This window comes from Bos javanicus, chromosome 1 (genome assembly GCF_032452875.1).
Source record: "Bos javanicus breed banteng chromosome 1, ARS-OSU_banteng_1.0, whole genome shotgun sequence".
NCBI lineage: Eukaryota > Metazoa > Chordata > Mammalia > Artiodactyla > Bovidae > Bos > Bos javanicus.
The window spans coordinates 127,437,728-127,461,290 of record NC_083868.1 but is presented as its reverse complement, the minus strand read 5'-3'; the positions used below and the strand labels follow the sequence as shown (position 1 = coordinate 127,461,290).

Here is a 23,563-nt window from a genome sequence, read left to right as displayed (position 1 = left end):
AGGGAATTGCACAAGGTCCTGGGGCATTTAGGTCAAGGCCTCCCCGCTGTGCTCATTACCTTCAGGGCCTCATCCGAGCGAAATTCTAGCATTATTTACTCAGTTGTTTTGTGGAGGGGTCCCCAGCGCCATCTAAGATCAAAGCTGTGCCTATGGGGCTGCTGTCTATGTGGCATTCTATCCGGATATGACAAGAAACACACACAAGCCACTGTCCCCCCCCAGGACTGGCCTCAGCCCCTAATTTCCTGCCGCATCTTATTTATTAGGGGCAGTCATCTCAAGAGACCATGGGGAGAGGGGCCCAAGTGTACGTGTCTCAGGCCTGGCTGTGAGTTGTAATCAGGACGCTGTGCCCAAAAGGGGACTGACTATTTGAGTTGTTGATCTTCAGTAGGCGTTGGTGAATCTCCTAGTTTTGCACCTTTTGGTTTCAAAACTGTACTGAACAACGGAAAATGAAACCTGCAACTTATTTTTAGCTGCTAATGCTAACTCATGAGATTTTTTTTTTTCTTTGCAAACCAAATAGGATAAAGGCTACTTCAGCTGGCTGAACTTAATCTGATTGACTTAATATAGCAATCAAGTCTGCTTCTCTTGATACTTCTCAAATGATACTGGGTCTCAGGTGATAATTTTGGCTGATATTTACTATTTTTGCTTCAAATTATGTTCTGTTGAGCTTTAAAAAAGTTAAATAGCTAAACATTTTCTTCTGGGAGGAATTGGGAAAGAAGTTAAAACCCTCTATACTGGAATCTATTTGTTAACTCACTTATTCTATAATCATTTTTGAGGCATCCGCTCAAGTGAAAGGTGGATTTTTTTTTTTTAATTAGTTGAGCCAGTGTGTTGAACTACAAAGAGCAGAATACTCGTAATTTAGGAATCTGGCTTTTATCCTGGTTGCTGAGGTCTTCAGATATCACACTGCCTGAATCTGATTTTCTCCTCCCTTCAAGAAAGGTCCAGATGACACCTTCCCATGTGCCTTGCCCATCCTGTAATTCTGTGTAATGGGCTCTGCCACTGACAGCATGGGGAAATGTTGAGGCACATTTTGGAGGCTGTGGTGTTGTCATCAGGCCTCTCTTAATTTCTGTCTCCCCTTTCCCTGTTCTAGGAGGGACAGATGTAAACATAGCCTGTGGTCCGCTCGCCAGACAACTTGTGCCCCCGCCCCTCACCTTGGTAAACAAGTGATTAAGAACTTGAAAGACTTCCATAGGTATTTTTAGTCCCCAGATCCCTTCCTTAACTCATGGAACAAGTTTTCTCATTTTAGGAAGTAGTTTCAGGAGATAAAGCTGAGGATTCCACTGGGAGTGGAGCAGAGAAAGGACCCCTAATTTGGTGTTGGTCAATTAAGAGCCTACCTGTAGAAGTCCCTCCATCGCATTAGGCAATGTTCTATTTGCCATGGGAGAGACACAGGTCTCACAGGGTGCCAGCCAGAGACATGAGTAAAGGCAGATAGTTCAATACAACAAAAACTACTGTGCTTTTATCTTTAGTGCAAAGGAAGTAAAGATTCACTGAGGTTTGTTAAGCTGCTCTGGTGAGAAGAGGTTGATGGTCATGACCTTTCAGAAACACGAAGTCATTTATCTGAGAGAAAAAAAAGCAAATGACTTTGTTCCCAGGTTGTCGTGGAATATTTGTTGCCCAGGATGCACAGAGATATAAGGAGAGGATTATCCTCTCATGTGAGGATAGATTTTCCCCATCTGTAAGATTTCTTCCTTCTCTACCATCATTTACATCCCCACCTTCCCTCTTCAAACTAGTTGCCAATCTCTCTAGAAAGAAGAAATTTGGCCTTCTTGCTGAATGTCTTTGGTCAGTTCAGGATCTAGAAGACCCTGTTGTTCCATTTGCTCTCCATCTTGGGTGTGGCAAACAGTGATGACTGCAAGCCAATGTGCGACTGAGGATGCAGGAATGCTCTTGGCCTCGTGGGCAGGCGAGATGCTTATTAGTGCCACGTTTCCAATGCGCTGCACAGTGAAAGCAGGGGCAATCTCCTGCTAGAGCTGAGTTTGCGATATTGAAAATGATGGTGAGCCCTGCTGACAGTATTCCCACAGGAGAGTCTGAGCTGGATGAGGGTGAAGGGGGACGTTGTCTACCACAGTCTCCCTGGAAACACAAAGTCAGTCACCACTTTGTCTCAGTCTAAAGCCCCATGGTTCACATTCCCTTCTCCCTGCAGCCCTTTCCTTGAGGGTAACCTCAGTTTGGTCCCCAGGGCTCCTTGCCATCAAATCTGTGCTCCTTGTCCACATATTATACAGATGCTGATGGATGAAAGTGAGAAAGCTCATGTCTTGAGCAAACTCCGGGAGATGCTTAAGGACAGGGAAGCCTAACATGCTGCCGACTATGGCATCGCAAAGAGTCAAAGACAACTGAGTGGCTGAACAATAGCAACAAAAGAACTGGAGCAGGCTTCTGGGAGCTCAAACTCATCATGCTCATCCATTTATCTAACCCTTTGTTCTACTGCTTTAGGAGGGTTGAGAGAGATAATCCTCCTCTTATATTTCTATCCCAAGCAGGCTAGAGTTCATAGAGTTGATTAGAAAACCCTGTTTCCAAACTCTCTGATTGCCATCTAGAATTACTGCCAATGAGCGAGACAGTCAACTGGCCGTATAACCTGAAAGCAGGAGGCTCAGAGTGCAGCTCTTGGCCTAACCAACCTAGGAAGCAAGCTAGGCTGGATTTTTTAGAATCCCAAACCTTCAGAGCTGGAGGGGATGTTAAATGGGGGTAAAAGCAGATGTCCACATAAAGAGGTAATTGTTAAAATGATGCACTTGAAACACTAAACTTGGTTGAGCAAAATTTCCCATTCAAAAGTTCGTTTTAAAAATGTGTTAGGGAGACCTCCCTGGTGGTCCAGTGGTTGGGACTTCGCCTTCTGATGCAGAGGGTGTAGGTTCAATCCCTGGCCAGGGGTTAAGATCCCATATGCCACACAGCCAAAAAACCAAAACATAAAATGGGAGCAATATTGTAAAAAATTCAATAAAGACTTTAACAATGGTCTGCATCAAAAAAAAAAAATCTTTTAAAAAATAAAGTATTTTTGGGGAAGGAACTCATCATACAGACTTACGTTATCTGTTTAGGACAGAAGTACTATTTGTGAGTAGAAACCAGGTCCATCTTGATTGTTATACTGATTTTTCTTTGATAATTTAGATTAGGACCATCTAACAACCAGATAACAGATTTACCCACAAATGCAGGCTTGTAGAAAAATTTTAATATAGGAAATGAGTAAACTCACTTATTAAGTGTGTGATCTTGGGCCAATGACCATCTCTCTCATAACCTTGGTTTCCTCATCTGTACCACAGAAAGACGGGACTTCATTAGGTGAAGTAGTTTGTTCAGATGGATACATAAGCTTTTCCACTGATTTCGCCTGATAAAACATTTCCAAATGATGACAAATCTCTGACCAAAATTGTTATCCTGGTTTCTACCCTTAACTTTCCAACACAGTCCAGTTAATTCCTCTTCTCTTATTCTTTTCCACTTGCTGGTCCAAACTGTCTGCCGTTGGTCCCCACGGTTCCCAGAGCCTGGAGAGTTGAAACTGTTTCATCTCAACAGGGATGATCCTGGCTCCAGGGAGTGGAAGTCTTCTCTACCGCAAGTCTGCGCAGTAAGAAGATTCTCACATCAGGGCAGAGTGTGGATGAAGCAGGTTTTATCCTCCTTAGATTGGTGGAAAGACCCAGACTTTGGAATCAACTGGACTTGGTTTGAATCCTAACTCTGCTGTGTGTGACTGGTAATCTCAATTAGTTCCTCACCTAAAGGTGATGATAACTCATCTTGCAGGATTATTCCTGTTGGCTCAGATGGTAAAGCGTCTGTCTACAATGCGGGAGACCTGGGTTCAATCCCCGGGTCGGGAAGATCCCCTGGAGAAGGAAATGGCATTGGGTGAGAATTAAATAATATGTGCTGTGCTTAGTTGCTCAGTTATGTCTGACTCTTTGTGACCTCATGGACTGTAGCCCACCAGGCTCCTCTGTCCATGGGGATTCTCCAGGCAAGAATACTGGAGTGGGTTGCCATGCCCTCCTCAGGGGGTCTTCCCAAGTTGAAGTCTCCCGCAACGTGGGCGGATTCTTTACCATCTGAGCCACCAGGGAAATCCATGAATACTGGAGTGGGTAGCCTATCCCTTCTCCAGGGATCTTCCCGACCCAGGAATAGAACCAGGGTCTCCTGCATTGTAGGTGGATTCTTTACCAGCTGAGCTACCAGGGATAGCTAAAATATTGAGTACGTTGTAGGTTTTCAATAAATGGTAGCTACTATAGACTTAGTTAGAAAGCAGAAGTTCCCACCTACATCTTTAGGCAAAATGTAGATGTTTAAAGTAGCACTGGACTTTCCTAAGAATTTAGGCTAAAATAGCATCCAAAGGCATTTTTAGTCATTGGTAAATTGTCACTATGTTGCTTCTGTGAACATCCTACAAACAAATGTAAAAAGCAACCTCATAAAAACGTTTAAATTCTAAGAACTTAAGCAGAAATGTTACATCTGGTAAACATTTTATTTTTAAAAATTGAGATTAGAATAGCTGAACCTGGTAACAAATTTACCCACAAATGCTGAATATCTATATTAGGTATAAACGGAAACCAGCTGTAGTTTTTAATGCAGTGAATGGAGCAAAGAAATGTGCAAACCAATCCAAATGTTTATAAACGAAGGATTCCTCTGGGACTCAGTGCCTTGACTTTATGTTTTGTTTTTTTTAAACAGAGAGTCAAGCTTTGTTCATACTTGAATTATGTACTTTGCATAAGTCATGCAATTTGACTTGAACCCACAGGACTGAAAATAAAATGAACTCAGACTGTAGAAGGAGACTGTAAGCAAGTAAGGGCATTAATCAAAGTGAAAGAGGCACCCCTTACTGTTAGCTCTGTCCTTCTCCAGCCTGCTGCTGCCAGATTATTTTGGGTTCCTTGTGCTTGACTCATCAAAGTGGCAAAAAGAGGTTAAAATTTTCATCATGGAAAAGGCATTTGTCTGATAAACGAACATTTGTGCCTATGCCCCGAGGAGGTTGACAAGCAGGCAATTTTTAAAAATCATAAGTGAGCGCATACCCTTGCCACTTGTAATCACGACAAAGCTTAAGTAATTTGGGCATGAGCATGTTTTTTTTTTTTTTTAAGTGCAAAACAGGATTTACTGGTTGAGAACGTCTGTCTAAACAAGCTCATCCATCTAGGTGCTCTCAACTACAGTTCAAATTTGTTTAATACAAGCAGGTTTGGTAAACGAGCCACATTTGTTCGTTGAATGTTTTGGAACTTCACAAAATAAACCAATACATGGTTTAGACTCGTTTTGACAAAAGAGTAGACAGAGAACCCCACAGGGAGGTATGGAAACCGCCTGCCCTGGCACCTGGCTTCCGAGCAGCAGTCAGGGACCTGCCCATCTTCACCACCCTGCCCCTACAAAGTGGATGTGACACTGTGCACTCCTCTTGTGGGACCTGGTGTGGATTACTGTCCTTGTCACTGTCATTTATTGTCTCAGGCAGAGGAGGCAGCGACTTCATTTTGTGTGTCCAGAGTAGATTCCATATTGTGTGTATTTAGCTTCCATGATAATTTGTGAGTATTTTAATGTGAATGTCTGAGTTATTGCTGAGGAATATCTGGACAGACACCAAGAGCATCACATGCCTAGGTTTTCAGTTCAACCTCCTCCAACCCCACTCCCAGGACTCTGCTTTATAGATGACCATACATTAAACTGGTACCTTGTAACTGAGCGCTATAGTCTCTCTAATTCTCAACTGCCATAGTAAAGAAGGAATTAGCCTAAGGACACTCCATTCTAATTTTCTGTCGCTGTCAGTGCTAACCAGAGCTCATAGAGCAATGCTGTGGGGGTGGGGAAGATGGCTCCACCATTGGTATTAGACCAGAAGCTACTATTTCCGTTAAAGCCACGTTTATTTCTGGAATAGTTGTGGGAGAGAAATGTGCTCCAAAGAGAAGAGGACTCAGTGTGGTTCAGGTATGACCGACCATCTGGCCAGCCCAACTCAGAGTACAGGTTAGAGGTAGGTTGGGCACTTTCCATACATTGAGCTAAAAATCGCTTGGGTGCTGTGGAAGGAGACAGAACGAGAGTTAGAAACAAAGGATCTGATAGTGAAACCTAGTACCTAGGTTAAGATGTTCAAATACATTTTCTCCTTTAAAAAAATTCTAGGGGACTGGAATGTTTTGCTGATCTGATTATTTGCAGTCAGTCCTTACAGAAAATAGAGGCAACCCCAGAAAAGATGGATTCATTTTTGCACATGTTGAAATTAATGAACGTTAGCATATTTAGTGATGTAATAGGCAATTAAAGACTTTTGGAGAAATATGAGGAAGAAAAAACATAGTATTATATACTCAAAATCAGTCTCATAGCATTTTATGAAAATGTTGGCTTACATCCAGGATCTAAGGGTGGGGGTGGGTATGGTTTCTTTGTAGCTGAAGAAAGAGTAGAAAAGAATCTGGTCTATTTCCTTAAAAATAAAAGACTTCATGTTTTTTACAGCATGATAAATGAAATGCTTTTCTGATTTTTTACCTGCCGGCAGGATCTGGAGGAAATTTTTCTAGCAGGCTATGCTGTTTTCCTCTCTTTGGGAACATGGTGACACTGGTTTTGTAGCAAAACAGTCTTTGCTTATTAGGCATTTCTTCAAAATCCTGAATAAGCAGCTCTTTCCACATTTTTTGTTCCACATGTTAAACATTTCACTGCAATTTGAGCTTCAATTGTGTGTGTGTGTTGATATGAAAGACTGAAAGGGAATGCCTAAGGATTCTTGAAGGTTTTTTTCTTTAAAAATTTAATTCCTACGATTATGTATCAGAGCCTCTACGGAAGGTGATTCCGATTTATTACATACAGCCAAAGTAAAGCCCATCAATCTTGAACAGCGGGGTTAGGGAGGGGATATTGAAGAAGACATGAAATTCGGTGTTTGAGTAGATGAGATTTAATTTTCGGAAAACATTTCACTCATAAAACGGATAGCACCCCAGTGTCAGCTCTGACCTCCATGATGTCAATGTCATCGTGGGAGCATAGCTAAGATAAGCCTCAAAGTAAAACAAAGAAACATCGAATGTCAGCTCAACACCATTTCTTCCCTTACAGTTTGCATGATACATACACACAAAGCCTCTTGGCATTCCTGTGAATGGCTTGTTACTCGACAATTTAGCTTTTGGAGGGGGGGAAAGGAGAAAAATCATTTTACATTTCCCAGATTCTGAGCAAGTACAGTATGCTGTTGTAAGACTTAACATTATTTAGGTCAGTGTCCTAAGGACAGCTTTTATTGTTCATGATGGTCAGCTAGACATCCAAAGGAACTCAGCATTAATTTATCTTTCTGTAACTGCTTTTATTCTGCTTCTAAGTTTAAGCAAATTCATTCACATTTTCATACCATTCTGATGAGGAGCTATCTGCTGTTCTGTACTGCAGATACATTTAGCTGAATACATTTACACGACTTGTGGTTAGAGGTTATAGCACGGATACAGACAGCTGATCATGCATTCTTCTACAAGCCTGCCGGCACCAGTTAGGATTCTGAAAAATAGTCTAGAAATGCTACGACTCTTTACTTTACAATAGCTTTAAAAGGTTTGTTTTTGTTGTTGTTGTTTGCTAGCAATTCTATGAAATCAACAGTCTATAAAATGCATCCCGAGCCAGATACATACTGTATTGAAAGCTTTCTTCAAGAAGAAGATATGACAGTGTTCGTTCCAGCTTATTTTCTTCCTTAGCAAAAAGGACCGTTTGATTCTCAGAAGCAGAAGGACCCAGTCATTGTGCAGCAGCTCTGCTGAACTGTATGAAATGCCTTCTACTGCCTGGTTGCAGAATTTGGAGTTTGCTAAACAGTGTTTAGTGATTGGGCTCATCTTGCATCACCAGTTGATGACATTTTTCTTTGTTCCCTCCTACTCAGTTGAACCAAGACTCTGAGGCTGATATGCAATGTCACTTACAACATTAATCAGATACCGCATTTAAGGTGAGCTGTCCCCTGCCTCCTCCTTCCCCAGAGCTCGTGTGCTGCATGCAGTGCGTATCTGGCTTCTGTGAGCTAAGATGGCAGGCAGGATTAGCCGTGCTTGTGCTGTGTGTGCATGCTGTGTAGAGAATTCATTACACGTTGCCTAGTATTTCAGATGTGAGTATGTAAATGCTCGGGATGCCATATCATCTGGTAGCGAAGACTTGTTTTTGCCTCATTACAGCCTTAGCTATTTCAGCATCACCTTTCAGTTCCGATTCATTTGCTTCTGGATGTTTGCTTTTCATCACATTCAAAATAGATTTTTACCTTTTTTTTTTTTTTTAACAAAGCCAAAAAAAAAAAACAACCCTAAAAACAAAAACAACAACTAAACTCTGCTACCAGATGGTGTCTCCCCTTTCTTCTTGCATTTGCTGTCTTTTAAATAATGTATGTTGTATTGTTAATTAATGTGAATATCAAATTAAACACTTGAAACTTACATGTTTATTATGCAGGTAGAAGGCAAGGTGGAATCTATTTTTAACTCTGATGCACTCCATGGTGTGCAAGCAACTTGGTTCTTGAATTCGTATTTTCAGTGCTGGTATCAGTGGTTTGATTTTCAGCAAATGTGACAGTGGCCTTTGCAGTGGTCAGCTCCGGGCTTTGAACTCTCAGAGGAGGAAGGGAAAAAAATTCAACACACTACCTCCTTGGTTGCAGCCTCAGAGAAACCTTGGATGAGAAACTTGTTTTTTCAAACCTGTTTTCCTGTTGATAAATTCAGTTCTCGTGATCACAGTACATTCAAGCTGTTCTGCGTATGGTTTTGTGTGTGTGTGACAATTGCATCTAAAACTTGAGAGCAAGAAGACGGAGAAATCAGTGGGTCTCCATCGCTTTACATAAAAATGGCTGAGTGTCTTGTCATGCTAGCACTGCATTAAGTGATACAATACAGGTAGGTTGAAATTTGCATGTTTTATAGATTTTTTTTGAGCCATGTAGCAAGAATATTAGATTAAAATATGACTTTTAAAACAAAAATTAAATAAGACAGTTGTAATTGTGAGGTGGGGGTATTCACTTGGATGGCCTTTCCTATTTAGATTCTATATAAATATATAACTTTTATAAACTTCTAAGATGATTCTGCTATAAAAGTGAGATGATTCCTTTTAAAAAATCATATATATGATAGGTGTGGCGCCATCAGACAACAAAAGAATTTTTTGAAAAGTCTGTGGATTCAGCTCCATGTTAGCTTGAAACTAAAAATAAATGGGTTTCTGGAGATAATTTCGAACAGCGCAAACAAGCTTAATAAGAAACATTTAAAATATTTAAATTTTAAGAAGCGGTCTTTAAACGTGTTATATGAAAGATGAAAATAAAAACTTAGATGCTTCCAAAATCAATTTTAAATGATACACAAGAATAAGTTCATTATTTATATATCTGTTATTTGGGGAGACAAGGAATTATAATTTTTAAAGGGGGAAATATTAAATATAGATGACTCTGTTAGAAGAAAGAGAGCTTCACTGAATAAAAGAGCCCCTAGAATGGTTCATTGCAGACCATACAGCTGTGGTTCTGTAAGTACCAAATTCTGGCACTTTTCAAAATTATTTCATGGGTTCTTTCCTTTGAGCTTAACTTCTCAAATATATTTTGGTTTCAAATTAACACTGGGCCAGAACTTGTTTCCTTAGTAACCACATCTTATTTAAAAATGCAGTAACAGATATGCAAAAGATTGTCTTAAGAAAAACCAAATGTTTCATGAAAATTGTGCAGTTCTTTTCCTCTCTTGGAGAGTCTGAACTGGTTTTAGACGTTTTAAAATGCGGTCTTCATGCCTTAAAAATTAAGCCATAATTCTGTACATAGAGAGAAACCTTGCATAGTAAGAGCTTTTTCTTTCCTCCTTTGTGCTCAGTACTTTCAAAATTAAGGTTTTTTCTTTGTAACGTGCTCCAGAATGCTGGTCAAGGCTTGTGTGCAAAGGTGTAGTTTCATTATCACGAGTTCACCAGCGCCACTGAAACAAAAGGTATCTCAGAAATTCTCAGAATCAGAAAATGCTTATGCTCTTGTTCTGCCTGATCCCTCCATAGGTAACCTCTGAGCTATCGGTAGAGACGGACCCAAACCTGAGCCCACCCCCACAATAAGTGCATACTGAGTCTCTGTGAGAAATGTCTTTGTAGGTGTGTTAGGAGGAAGATGCTGCTAAACCCAAAACCTCCCTGAGGTTTGCTCCAACGTGCAGAACGTTGAAATGCACAACCATCTGTGTAAATAGTTGCTTTATCCTAGCAGTTTGTCTAATATCCCAAAGCACTGTCTGTAAAATCAAACCTCTAGTGGACTAAAGATTTGTTGTTGTTGTGTTGTTGTTGTTTTGAGGCCAACTTAAATATCTTGCTTGGAGCTTTTCTCTGGTTCAGTTGTATTAGAACACGATTCAGCTCACAGTGATTTTGTTCTGTGGGCTTGCCATGAAATATTCTTCCTGTAACATCTTTTTTTCCCCCTCCTTTTCTTTTCTTTTTTTTTTGCTGTTTGGGAGCCATTTTCCTGCTTGCCTGTGACTTAAAATGACTAAGTACATTTTGCATATAGCATCAATCAGAAGATCGTAAACTGAAGGGAAATGTCAGAGCCCTGATTCCATATTGCCTATTTATTTTAGCATCAGCAGCATTAACAGTTGCAGTAGGACTAGGCTAATCGTCATTTGCTCTTGAGAAAATAATGAGCCTGGCATTTGTAATTAAAACACTATTGCTGTTCAGAAAGATTACAACTCAATGTCTTCTATTTTGATAGGCTGGTACAAATTAATCATTTTGAAACCATTTGAATCTTAATCACAAGATTAGATGGATTCAATGGAATTGTTTTACCCTCCAACTGAATGCCAGAGAGATTCAACAGTGTATTACTTCTCTGTAAAATGTCGATCCTTTTGTTTTTAACTCAAGCATGGTTGCGTCATCTTGTAGATTTTCATACCTCATGGTTTTTTTTTCTGGCATTTTTCATTCTTTGCTCTTGGTCTCTCCTAAAAGAATTTGAAACATAAGTCAAGGAGCTTGAAAGCCAAATAAGACGGGTGGGAAGTATATTGTATCATTGTCATTGTAATAAATAGAACAGTGAATGGAAGAATAATTATTATTTATTACTTTGTGTGTTTTGCCTTAATGCTTTGCCTTCATATTTCACAGAAATGTTTACCAAACACAAAGCTTTTCTAAACTTACCCATTTACAATTATCATTGGATTTTCTAAATTAGCCAAAAACACTTCATGCCAATTGTAGAGAATCACACTTTTTCCTGCTCATTGTTGAAAAGGCAGTGCTCCACCCATTTACACTTTTTGGCTAAGGTGTTTACGCTGGGCAGGCCAAGGCAGGTGCGACAGAAAGAATGTGCGAACAACTGCTTGGCTCCCACCAAAACGAAATGGATGGACCTGTGGGTTTCTACCTGAATGATTTGGAGTCTACAATTCTCAAATCTTATAATAATAATAAGATTTGATAATTATTATCATCAAATAATATATCATTATTATCTAATATTATTATTATTATTGTTATTATTTTAGAGAATAGGATTTTTTTTCCCAAGCCTTAACTCGGTGAGAATACCAAGATTGCATCTCTTGCTACTACAGTGATGTTGATCTACGTCAATGATTTCCATGGATTCCCCCCATAGAGGGTCTGAGTACCCAGACCACATCTTAGGGCTGGTTGATACGGGGAGATGAATCTTGAAAATGATCTAGCACTTTTCTTTTTGATACACGATGCCTTTGAGTTCCTGGTACCATATGGTTCATTCTAGCAGCTCCTTTCCATGGGAAATGCTATCCTTCACAGCTTTTTTGGTAATTAAACATTCAACACACATATTGAGTACCTACTACCTACCAGTCATATTCCGGAGGCTAGAAATAGAGTAACAAACAACAGAGATCTGGGCCTGCCTCTCAGACCCACCCCTAGTGTGGTGGAGGGGTGGGGGGCCAGGGGCACAAAAATAAATATGTAAACAAATAATTATAGAAGACAAGTGCAAGTAAGAAAGAGAAGATAAAGTTTTAAAAAGCGAGGGTATCTTTTTGGGAGGAGAAGAGCCACTTGAGAAGGGTTGGCCAGGCAAAGCATTGTAGGAGGTGGTATTTAGGTGAAAACCTCGATGGTGAGATGGATCCAGACAGGTGAAGATCTGATGGAGAGCATTACCAGGCAGAGAGTTGTTCATACTCAGACCGCAAACTTTCCTTTCTAATGAGTTATTGCCATTGTATCAGAGTCATGTCTGAGACTTCGTGGGTTGAGCCTGGCTTAGGTAAGCTGCCCCTGCAGTGAGACAGTGGCCCAGACTCCCAAATTCCCAGAACTTGGTGCCATCAGAGGCATTGCCTTTGGCCCAGCCTCACCCCAGCACTGCTCCAAAGATGCAGTGACGCTCTGAACATTGCAGTCCTAGGTGGTGGTGAAATTCAGGCACAGGTTCAGTTTAACCCAAGAAATCCGCAAAAGAAAGGAATCCTGGAGCGAGGAAATTTCTGGGAAGCCTCTTGCTTTGTTTTTCTTAAGAACTCCAGAACTTTGACTCATGGCAAAACACTGAGAGAGCCACTTCCTTTAATTTTTTTTTTCAAAGGCAAGAAGTGGAAGGGTCTGTCCCATCTTGCCAGTAAATTGCCTTTGTCCTCTAACGCCTCAAATGCTTCAGTTTCTGCAGAACTCTTTGCTTGTTTGTTGGTGGCTTTCTAAAGACTTTGCTGCTTGGACTGATCTTTCTCTATTTGAACAAATAATGCTAAGGAAATTCTTCAGAACCAGAAATCTTTTGTGCCTTTTAGGTTCGTCTGCTAAAGAAGCTCCAAGAACAAAGGGGTAGGTTTGCTCTGCAAGTTAGAAACAAGGCCCTTCAACGTCTTCTGAATGTTTCAAAAGCCCCTTCTATAATTGATTCACAATTTATCGGGCTTTGCTTATCAGAAGTTAGAAGTGGCCTGACTCAGTCCACTTTGTTTGGATTTGACCAGCCATGAAACATTCCACTGCACTGAAGAATGTTCTAGCCCTTTGGAGTAGACTATTGTTCATCAGTGGGGGTAGGGGTGAGTGGGAGGGGGCTTCACCAAGTCAGTTCACTTCTTCAAATATTTGTTGAGCATCTCCTATGTGACAGAGACCACTGCCCCCCAAACAGAATGGAAATGTGACATAAAACTCCCTATGAAGCTCATGTCCAGGTTTGTGTACAAAGCTAGGGCATTGTATGGACAGGTACACTTGTACGCCCTCTCTGTTTCAGAAAGAAATGAATGAATGGCATGCTATTCTCTTAGTGGCCTTTTATACTGTTTCCTGGAGGTCAGCCTTCACTTTGGGGGCATTGCAACCGATGGCAAGGATGGTTCTTCCCCGGGACTCTGTGTCTTATCCTCGGTCACCTTCCCGAAATGTCTTGGCTCCTAATAAGCCACCGTATGTCTGGCTGCCCTGCTCCAAGCTGGTCTGCCTGCCTTGCCAGGTGACCTCCATAAGGGCTGCCACTCTTTCGCATTCATGAGCAGATGTTAAGTTGAGAAGCCCTTGAATGCAAAAAAATTGAATTTGTGATTCAGGCAAGATGTTTCTGCTTTTTTTACCTTCCCTGACAGGTCATGGGGGGTCTCCTTGAAGCCCTGTTCTGCTTCTGTGGGAAGCAGGTAAATCAAAGACCAGTTGCCAAAGCCCTTATCTTTGTTAGGTGAGCCCAGCATGACACTGCCATGGCCCAAACATCTCATTGACCAGAAAATAGCTCTTTTGATCTTGTGATTCGTTTTGCATCTTTTCCTTTAATGGTTTTCTTGCTTCTGCAGCTGTTCTAGTTCAGGGTTCGAGACTAGCGTTTGTGTCTACAGTCACTATATTTGGCCTACGGAGGAAGTTTGTTTTCTGGTTCAATTTTGTTTTTCAAATGCCAGTATAAATATTTTTTTTCTGTGTTCATAAAAAGCTGTGAAGTTTTCATGATTTTCTTTATGTGATTAAATAAACCTCTTCCTTACCCTGTGGTCATTGCTGCCAAATAGATATTTTGAAATTCCTTTTTTTTTTTTTTTGCCTGCTGAAATCTTCTACCCTGTCTGAGGCCTTGCTCTAATTAAGGCCTCACAGTCCTGCCCATCTTCCCCAGCGCCGAGCATGACGTGGTGTCCCTGCCCCGAGGGCCTTACAAGCCAGTGAGACAAGAAAACAAAAGCCACCAGCTGAGAATGTGGTTAAATCCCAGAAGGGCAGTGCCCTTGTAATTTTTTTCCCCCTTTTCTCTTGTTTCTTGAGCTGTGGAAGGGAAGTAGGGGACCCGTAGTAGGGAAACAGAGGGGTTACTCTGAAAGATTAGAAAATGCAAGGTATCGGGGAAACGATGTGAAAGCGAGTGGGATGGTCATCTGTGGGGCAAAGTGGAGAGATGGAAGGACTGCGGACCGAGAGGGCAGCAAGGAGGTGGGGAGGGGGGTGCAGGAAATCAGGAAGAGGGAACAAAGCGGGCAGTCAGGAGGCAGGCTGCTGTGCCGCACCCTGAAGCTGGGGTTGCCGGGCACAGGAGAAAGAGTAGGAGGGGTTGCAAGGAGTAAAAAGAGGCTGGGAGAGCCCCTGAGGTGCAGGCTGTGTATGGGCTGGGTGCTCCCATGTTCTTTCTGGCTTCAGTCATGATGTTGGCCTTGGGGCTCCACTGTCCCACCGTGGCTGTGACAAAGAGCCTACAGATTGGCCTCACTAAGGGTGATTTATCCCAGGATCCAGAAAGTCTCTGTCCCAAGGCTCCTATTTTCATGCTCCTATTTTCATGCTGGGACCACCCCTAGCCCTGCCACTGTCACTTGACTGGATCTGGACTAAATTTTAAATGGGCAGATTTTTACATGTGTTGTCACCAATTCTTTTCGTTTTCCACAAAGCTCAGCCTGGAGATAGACCCAAAATATGCCTTTTAGGTGGCTTTCCTGGTGGCTCAGATGGTAAAGAATCTGCCTGAAATGTGGGAGACTCAACTTTGAACCTTTGGGTCAGGAAGATCCCCTGGAGAAGGGAAAGGCTGCCCACTCCAGGATTCTTGCCTGGAGAATTCCATGGCCTTAGATGCATGGAAAATATTAGAAACTCTTTTGCCCAAAGTCATGTTGCCCTCAGCAGGCATGCAGCTCAGCTTCTGAAGCTCACAAAGCCTCTTTCCTTGCTCTTCACCCGCCTATCCACGCCCTGCTCTGAGTGCCCATTAAGCCACCCGCAGTGGAGATTCTGACTGTTTGAGTTCCATGGTCTCCAGAAGCACTGCCCATGGCTGGCACATCAGCACGTAATGCTGCCATCATCCTGTACCTCTTGCTCAGCTCTTATGGGAACATGAACCCCAGACTTCAGTTGCTGTGGGAATGGTAGGTTCACTTTATTCGGTCGTATTGAGAGAACTGTGGCCCAGAGAAGTTGTGACTTCTCTAGGTCACTCAGAGAGTTAAGTGGCCTCACTTAACTCCTAGTCCAGTGCTCTTTCTGCTAAATCAAGATGCTTTAAGGTCACATGGGAAGCCCGCTTTTAAACCAGAGGTTGGCAGCCTTTTTCTGTAAAGGGCCAGATAGTAAGTATTTTAGCTCTGTGAGTGGAGGCAAAACTGAGGATGTTATCTGCATATGTATATAACAACAAAGAAAACAATTTTTCACAAACTATTGATGAAATTTAAAATATACTAAAATATAATATGAATTATATATAATGTATGTACTGTCATAGATACAGAAATGAACGGCTATGGCTGTGTCCCAATAAAATTTCACTTATGCGCAATGAAATTTGATTTTCATGTAACTTTTCATGTCATGAAATATTGTTTTTCTTTTGTTGTTTTTTTTTTCAATCATTTAAAGATGTTGAAACCATCTTTAGCTTGTAGGTTATACAAAAACACTTGGCAGGTGAAATTGGCCTGTAGGATACAGTTTTGTGGACTCATTTTCTAAGTCAAAAGCTGCAAACTGGGGGCCCACTGGTCAGTCCAACCTACATATGTGCTTTGTTTGACTTCTAACAATAGTTTTAATTGAATCCCTTGCCAACTTTGTTTTCTGTTTTTTGAACTATATTACTCTTTTTCCTTCTAATTATAAAAGTAATATATACTTACTTTGAAGTAATTTGGAATGTTACCAGCTTGACATGCATTCTTTTAGCCCTTTATCTATGCCCATTAATTTTTCTAATAGTTGAGATAATATTTTTATAGGCAATTTCGTATCTTTTTATTTACTTGCTATACCGTAAGCATGGCATATCACTTTAAAGTCTTTCATTAACATAATCTTTTAAAACTTTATTATGAAAATCTTAAACATGTGTACAATATGGAAAAACTACTTCAATGAAATCCTGTATAGTCATGGCTGTTTCAACAATTTTCAATAACTAGCCAATCTTGTTTCATGTAAATCCTCATCTGTATTATTTTAAAGCAAATTCCAGATCACATCGCTTTGTCTCTAAATACTTTAGTTCAGTTCAGTTCAGTTCATTCGCTCAGTCGTGTCCGACTCTTTGCAACCCCATGAATTGTAGCACGCCAGGCCTCCCTGTCCATCACCAACTCCCGGAGTTTACTCAAACTCATGTCCATCAAGTCGGTGATGCCATCCAGCCATCTCATCCTCTGTTGTCCCCTTCTCCCCCTGCCCTCTACTTTCTTAGCATCAGGGTCTTTTCCAGTGAGTCAACTCTTCGCATGAGGTGGCCAAAGTATTGGAGTTTCAGCTTCAGCATCAGTCCTTCCAATGAACACCCAGGACTGATCTCCTTTAGGATGGACTGGTTGGACCTCCTTGCAGTCCAAGGGACCCTCAAGAGTCTTCTCCAACACCACAATTCAAAAGCATCAATTCTTCGGCGCTCAGCTTTCTTCACAGTCCAACTCTCACGTCCATACGTGACCACTGGAAAAACCATAGCCTTGACTAGACGGACCTTTGTTGGCAAAGTAATGTCTCTGCTTCTTAATATGCTGTCTAGGTTGGTCATAACTTTCCTTCCAAGGAGTAAGCATCTTTTAATTTCATGGTTGCAATCACCATCTGCAGTGATTTTGGAGCCCAGAAAAATAAAGTCTCACACTGTTTCCACTGTTTCCCCATCTATCAGTATGAGTCTCTAAAAGATAAAGATACTAAGAGAGAAGACTTTTTTAAAGGAAATAAATGCTAAAGTATTTAGGTATAGAATAATAATAATAATAATATTATTTGCAATAATAATATTATTTGCAACTTACAATATTATTACAATTATTACAATAAATAATTATTATATATTTATAATATATAATATAATATTATATTATATTATTATATATTTATAAATAATTATTACAATAATAATATTTGCAACTTACAAATGAATCAAGAAAAAAATAGATAAAAAGGTAGATATAGGTGTGGTATACATAGGGTTTTTTGGTACTGCTCTAATAAGTCTTCCATGACTTTGAAACAGGTCTAAATAAAAATTTTTTAAAATGTGGAATACTAAAAAAATACATGAAAAATGTCAACTAGTAAAAAAGAAAAATAACCACAGTATCATTATCATATCAACAAATAACAATAATTCTTTGCTAATATTACAGTCAGCATTCAAATCTGTCCAGTTAGGTCATTAAAAAAAAAAAGTGCTCAAAGTACAATTCTAAATAAGGTTCATACTGCAATTAATATTTCCTTAAATTTTATTTAACCAATAGGTTTCCTTCCCTCTCTTCCTGTCATCCTTGGTATCATCATAAAAATTTTGTTGAAGAAACAATTTGTCTGACTCATAGTTTCCCACAGTCAGAAATTTGAGATTGCATTCCTTCATGCTGTTTTACATGTTCCTCCGTCTCAGAGGTTTCTGTAAATTAGAGTTACAGCTAAAGGCTTGATCAGATACAAATTCATTTTCTTTTTTTAATGTGGTCAACATTTTATATATTCCAAATAAAAATCCTGATTTGGGCTCCATTGGAAAACTCTGCAGATCTGGCATTCTCATCTGACAACAATGAGTCTGGGGCTGGGGAGTGACACCCCCACTCCCCACTTAGGTGGGACATGAATGACCCTCTAGGCCCTAGTTCCTACTACTTCCTGCCTGGCTCCCAGGGGTGGGGAGCTGCCACCCCTGTCCACACCCTACCTCTGCAAGGACTTTGGTAGACTTCTCAACATGACATCACAAGAGGCCTTTCAGAAATGTGGCAGGGATTATAGAAGATTTGGACAGGGACTTTCTTAAAATGCTTAAAGGGAAAGAGAGAAGCAGCTATAGAAGAGGAAGCCAAGTGATAGAACCTGGTGAGTGCCCAGGATGAGGGGAAGAGAGAAATAAAACAATAAATTAACAGAGTACAGGAAGAATGGGAGGCGGAATGACTTACAGATTCCTAACCCATGGTGGAAAACAAAGGAAGCAAGTGGGTTTATGAGACATGCTTTAGACTTTTTATATATGATGAGAATATGGAAACCTTAAAAAAGAGAAAGAAGGGGGACAGTAAATTGGCCAAGAATCTTAAATCAGAAAGCTCAAACAGGCAGTTGTAGCATAATAGAAATCATGCAGGGATTAAACAAAATGAGGTAGAAAACAAGGAAAACTTCCTACAAAAGGCCACTAGAAAAGGATCAGGAGCCATGCTGGGGAGATGGTGAAGAACTACTAATAGTAGAAATTTAAGACTTAAAAGTCTTAGGATATTTTTTTCTTATTTGCTAATACACTGAAATGAAAAGTATTATAAAGATATGAAAATATATCATACTTAGTTGCTTTGAAAGGAATAAATCTTTATAGAAAAGAATGAATATTATAACAAATTGGGACATTCTTGGAAATTTCCAGATAGTTCCCCATACTCAAAAGAATGATTAAGAGAGAGAATATGTAACTGGTTGTGAGGAAGGGTGGAAAATTTTGAAGGACAGGATGATTATGTAAGTTTTAGGCTGCAGTGTTTAAAACTGTTGCTGTGATATTTTAGTTATTAATAACAATTTGGGGGAAATCTACTCACTTCTGGAGAAACATTTGGCCCTAATGAGAAAGAAATGCCACTGTTCGTGAATTTGCAAGTGGATGTAAGGAGCCATTCACTTGCTAAGCCTCTTAGGAAAGCCAGAGCTGATTTCAACCTTAACAAGCTGTTGACAAGGTACCACGGGGAACATGTTAGCAGCACAGAAAGTGGAGTGTACAGTCAGACCTGTATTTAAATCCCTTTATGTCACTCAGCATGTGACCCTGGGAGCTTACCCATGGAAATTTTCTAGGGCATAAAAGTTGCTTTACACATGGGAACTATGATTCTTACTGCTTGGTGGTAGAAACTTAGAACTCTGAATACTTGACTTCCAGCACCAACAAGCATAATGCAGATGCTTCACACATATTATCCCATTTAACTATCAAAAAGCCCTATGAGGTAAGTGTAATATTAAAATCAGCCCCATTTTACAGATGAGCAAGCTGAGGCTCAGGGAGGTTAAGTAGCTTGCCTAAAGTCAGCGAGTAGCCTCGTAAATGACAAAGCTAGGCTTTAAACCCAAGCAGGCAGAATCCAAAGGCCAAACTGCCTCGCTGTGCCACCCTCCCACCTCCAGTCGCAGCAGGGCAGCGTGGAGAGCAATACCTCATACTGGCACTTCCCAACCTGAGGTTCCTAATGCCCATGCCTAGTTTTCCCAAATGGAGAAGGAAATGGCAACCCACTCCAGTGTTCTTGCCTGGAGAATCCCAGGGATGGGGGAGCCTGGTGGGCTGCTGTCTCTGGGGTCGCACAGAGTCGGACACGACTGAAGCGACTTGGCAGCAGCAGCAGCAGCAGCAGTTTTCCCAAAGGCTCAATAGAAACACATAAAGTTGCAATCAGACCAGAGATTTCTTTAGTTTGGAATCCATGATTAACAATGGGTTCGCTCAGGTTTTGGTTGAAGTTCTGATGGGCAATGGCATACACAAAAACATGCCAGGGTTGTTGTTTTTTTAGTGGGAAGATAAATCATTAGTTAATAAATGCAATTTAGTGGAATAGCTCTTTTTGAACGTGACCCACAGAGAAGAATAAAGGACGCTTGGCTTTGAGGAAGTTAGGAATGGCTAGTGTACATGTGTGTGCATGTTGCCCAACCTATCGGCCTTCAAAACCCTGTCTTTATTTTTAAATTACATGATGCTTTTATTTAAGTCAGTACATTTCTCCTTGATTATTAAAATGTTTTACCAACTTTGTATATAATATTGGATTCTACTTTATTCCTCAGAATCATCACAATCTTTTTTCCTTTTACATTGGGACTTTTTAAAAATTTTATTGGAGTATAGTTGATTTACAATATTGTGTTAGTTTCAGGGGTAAGCAAAGCAATTTAGTTATACATATACATATATTCATTCTTTTTCCAATTCTTTTCTCTTATAGTTATCACAGAATATTGAGTAGAGTCTCTGTGCTATACAGGAGGTCCCTTGTTGCTTATCTGTCTTACAGTAATGTGTGTATATTCATCCCAAGCTCCTGATTTTTCCCTGCCGCCCCCACCCCCACGTTTGCCCTTTAGTAACCATAGGTTTGTTTTCTGTAAGAATGTTCACAATCTTAAAACGTGATCAGGAACTAGGATGCAGAGCGCTGTATTCCAAACTAAAAACAGGATGTTAAGTCATGCAAAGAACAGACTTATCTTTTTAAACTGTAACCTGGGAGTGCATCTTTTCAAAAGAAAATATAAAAAATAAGACTCATACCACCAAAATGCGGAGAAGGTGGATGGTTTGTAGAAAGCAAGAAAACAAAACCTCTACAATATAGCTAACTAGGCTGTTAGCTCCTCCATAAGGCGAGTTTGTGGCAGGCCTCAGTAAATACTTTTTCAATGAGCAGTCCCCTGGATCTTTGGACGAAAGGTCTAGCATAGCAGGCAGTCAGCGCGATTTCAGGAGGAGGCCTGGGTCTTTTGCGCGAACTAGTTTTCACAGCACGTTGGGAAAATCTGTCTAGATATCTCCTGTCAGCCATGGGAAAGCGCAGGTGACACTCGATTCCTGAGAATTTAAATGAAAACTGCAGTTGACTTACTCTGAAACCTGCCTCTCTTAAACGGGAAGGGGTTGGATGCTGTCTGGGATCTGGATGCGGAACCTGGGGACCCGTCTGCAAACCCAGGCCTGGTTCTGGTACGGACTAGGTTTTGTGGCCGTAGACCCCTAAGTGGTTGCCCTTGGGGCGGGTTCTGGGATCGCCCGAGAGGAGAGAGGCTGAGGCCGCAGCCCCTTTGGTGGCATCTGGGGCCGTCGTGGGCCCCCCACCTTTCCCGTCGCGTCCAGGTTGGGTTTGGGGTTTTGCGGGGCCGAGGTGTGTCCCCCGCCCCCCACGTCCCGGCCCTGCCCCTGTCCTCCCGAGGCCTGGGCCTGGGCTCGCTCGTTGGTGCCCCGGAGCCCGGCCCGCGGCTGAGGCCGAGGAGCCTTCTTCCCGGCCGGGTGGCGTCCCCAACCCCGCGCCGGGGGCGGGCCGGGCCGGCCGAGCCGAGCCGCCGGCGTCCATTTTCTGGGCGGTGCTGCGAGACGCCGCGGCCTGACTCGCGGGTCCGGAAGCGCCATGGACCCCCGGGGAACGCGCTCGCGGGGCAGCGGCCGAGCCCTGTAAGTGCCAGCGCAGGGGCCGTGTGCGGGCGGGCGGGCGGGCGAGGCGAGGCCGGCCCGACCCCTGCTCTCCCGGGAAGGAGCCTCAAAACCCGGCCGGGGGACGCTCGCGCTGGGCTGGGAGCTCCGCGGACTCCGGAGAGCCGAGGTGTTGCGGGGACCCGGCGCCCGCAGGTGCCCCGACGCCCGGGCCTGCGCCCTGGGAGTCGGGGTCCAGCCGCGGAGTCGGGCACGTTGCGCCGCAGCTGTGGCCCATCTGCAAGGCTATGCTGAAGGGCGGGGGTCCGGGGACCAACGCGCACCCAAGGGCGGGGGACGTGACGGGCTCCGGTCCAGCAGGCTCGGGAACGGCGCTGACAGTCGCATCTCCCCTCCCTCGGACCGCGACTTGGACCCCCGTCCTGACCCATCCGGAACCTGAGGATTTCCTTGGTTGAACACCAAAGCCCCTGGAATTGAATGGGAAGTGCAAAGGCAGGGCCCTGCCCCCAGGGCTTTGCAATCTCAGCCTCCTACTTCGGCAGTAGTTAGGTCTCCACTGTTGGTACAACATGACCGCCCGCTGTTAGCCACTTTTTGCAGCATATATTATAAATCACCTGAGGTTTTAGTCTGTCTGCGGTGCCACTTTATAACTCCTCTCCTATAGGTAAGTGACTAATTCCATTCTGGACTTTGGCCCAAATTAAATATCTCTTCTAAGGATCCATAATGGATGATACGTATTTTGGTGCCTTAGACATATTTTAAAGGTTAGAAACTTTTCTCCTAATTATGAAGCTCAACGACTCGGTCAGGTTCTCATGGTTAAAAAGCATAGGAGGATTAGGTCCGCGGTTTCTGAGAAACTTCTAGTGAGGTACTATCTCTAAGGGTAGTGTTTTTCTAGCAAGAATTGAGACCCATTAGAGGATTGTGAAATCAGTATAGTGGGTTGCTACCAGATTTTTTTTTGAAGATATAGAATATATAATGCAATATAAAATGGAAAATATCAGGGTGCAAGAGTAAGCGTTGTTTTCAGGCTTTGGACTTTCAGTTTATGTAATATGATTTTAAAAAATGGTGGGTCACTGTCAAAAAAGTTTTTAAACGCTGATTTACAGGTTAATAACCCAGGATTTGGAATCTGGGGTGAACCTGTGTTTAAGTCCCAGGTCTAACATAGAGTAGCTCTGTGACCTTGAACAGATTCTGTGACCTTTCAGAGCCTCTTTTGATGTAGCTGTAAAATGGGGGGATGTCTCCTATGTTTTGAGGACTGTATGAAATCACCTATGTCATTTGCTTTGCCCGGTGCTGGACTAACAGTAGGTGTTCAGTCCATATGCTGATGGAAGTCACTTTTGTGTCTGATACGTTCAGTCTTGGCACCTAGTCATGAGACATTATTTTTTTTTGCTTTACTTCTTTTTAGATCTAGATGTGGAGGAAATGGAGGACTCAGAACCAAGGATTTCCAAGTGATTTCTTCCAAAGCTCAAGACGCTAACTCTGTTAAAGCTGGTCTGTTCTAACTGAGGTAATCAAATTTACGTCTTTTGTTCTCTACTTGAAATAGGCAATGTTTTTTTCCGAGGGACTAAACCGCTCCCAAGGAGCTTATGCTTTGTGGCCAGCAATCCACCAGGTTTGGGGATTACAAAGTGACAATGACATTTAGGCAAGCTGTTATTAAGGAGACGTGATGTGTGAGGTGCCTGGTGATGAAGGGGGGAT

The 23,563-nt window shown here is 42.0% G+C and overlaps 1 protein-coding gene and 1 long non-coding RNA gene across 20 annotated transcripts in view; one reads left to right on the top strand and one right to left on the bottom strand.

The window, feature by feature from the left end:
- LOC133249558 (uncharacterized) overlaps positions 1-8,341 on the bottom strand; it is a 31,322-nt gene extending 22,981 nt beyond the window's left edge. For all 5 annotated transcript variants that reach the window (XR_009737022.1, XR_009737016.1, XR_009737018.1 and 2 more), the window contains exon 1: positions 7,794-8,341. This is a non-coding gene — a long non-coding RNA (uncharacterized LOC133249558). The remainder of the gene's footprint in view (positions 1-7,793) is intronic.
- The window catches only part of ZBTB38 (zinc finger and BTB domain containing 38), an 83,960-nt gene that overhangs the window by 16,574 nt on the left and 43,823 nt on the right, over positions 1-23,563 (top strand). For 2 of the 15 annotated variants that reach the window (XR_009736993.1, XR_009736994.1), the window contains exons 3-7: positions 3,628-3,808; positions 8,045-8,110; positions 8,614-9,059; positions 10,219-21,233; positions 23,262-23,366. The exons of 1 other annotated variant lie outside the window; for it this stretch is intronic. The gene's annotated coding sequence lies outside the window, so the exon portion shown is untranslated. 12 more of the 15 variants (XM_061420053.1, XM_061420061.1, XM_061420021.1 and 9 more) reach the window with 11 other exon arrangements.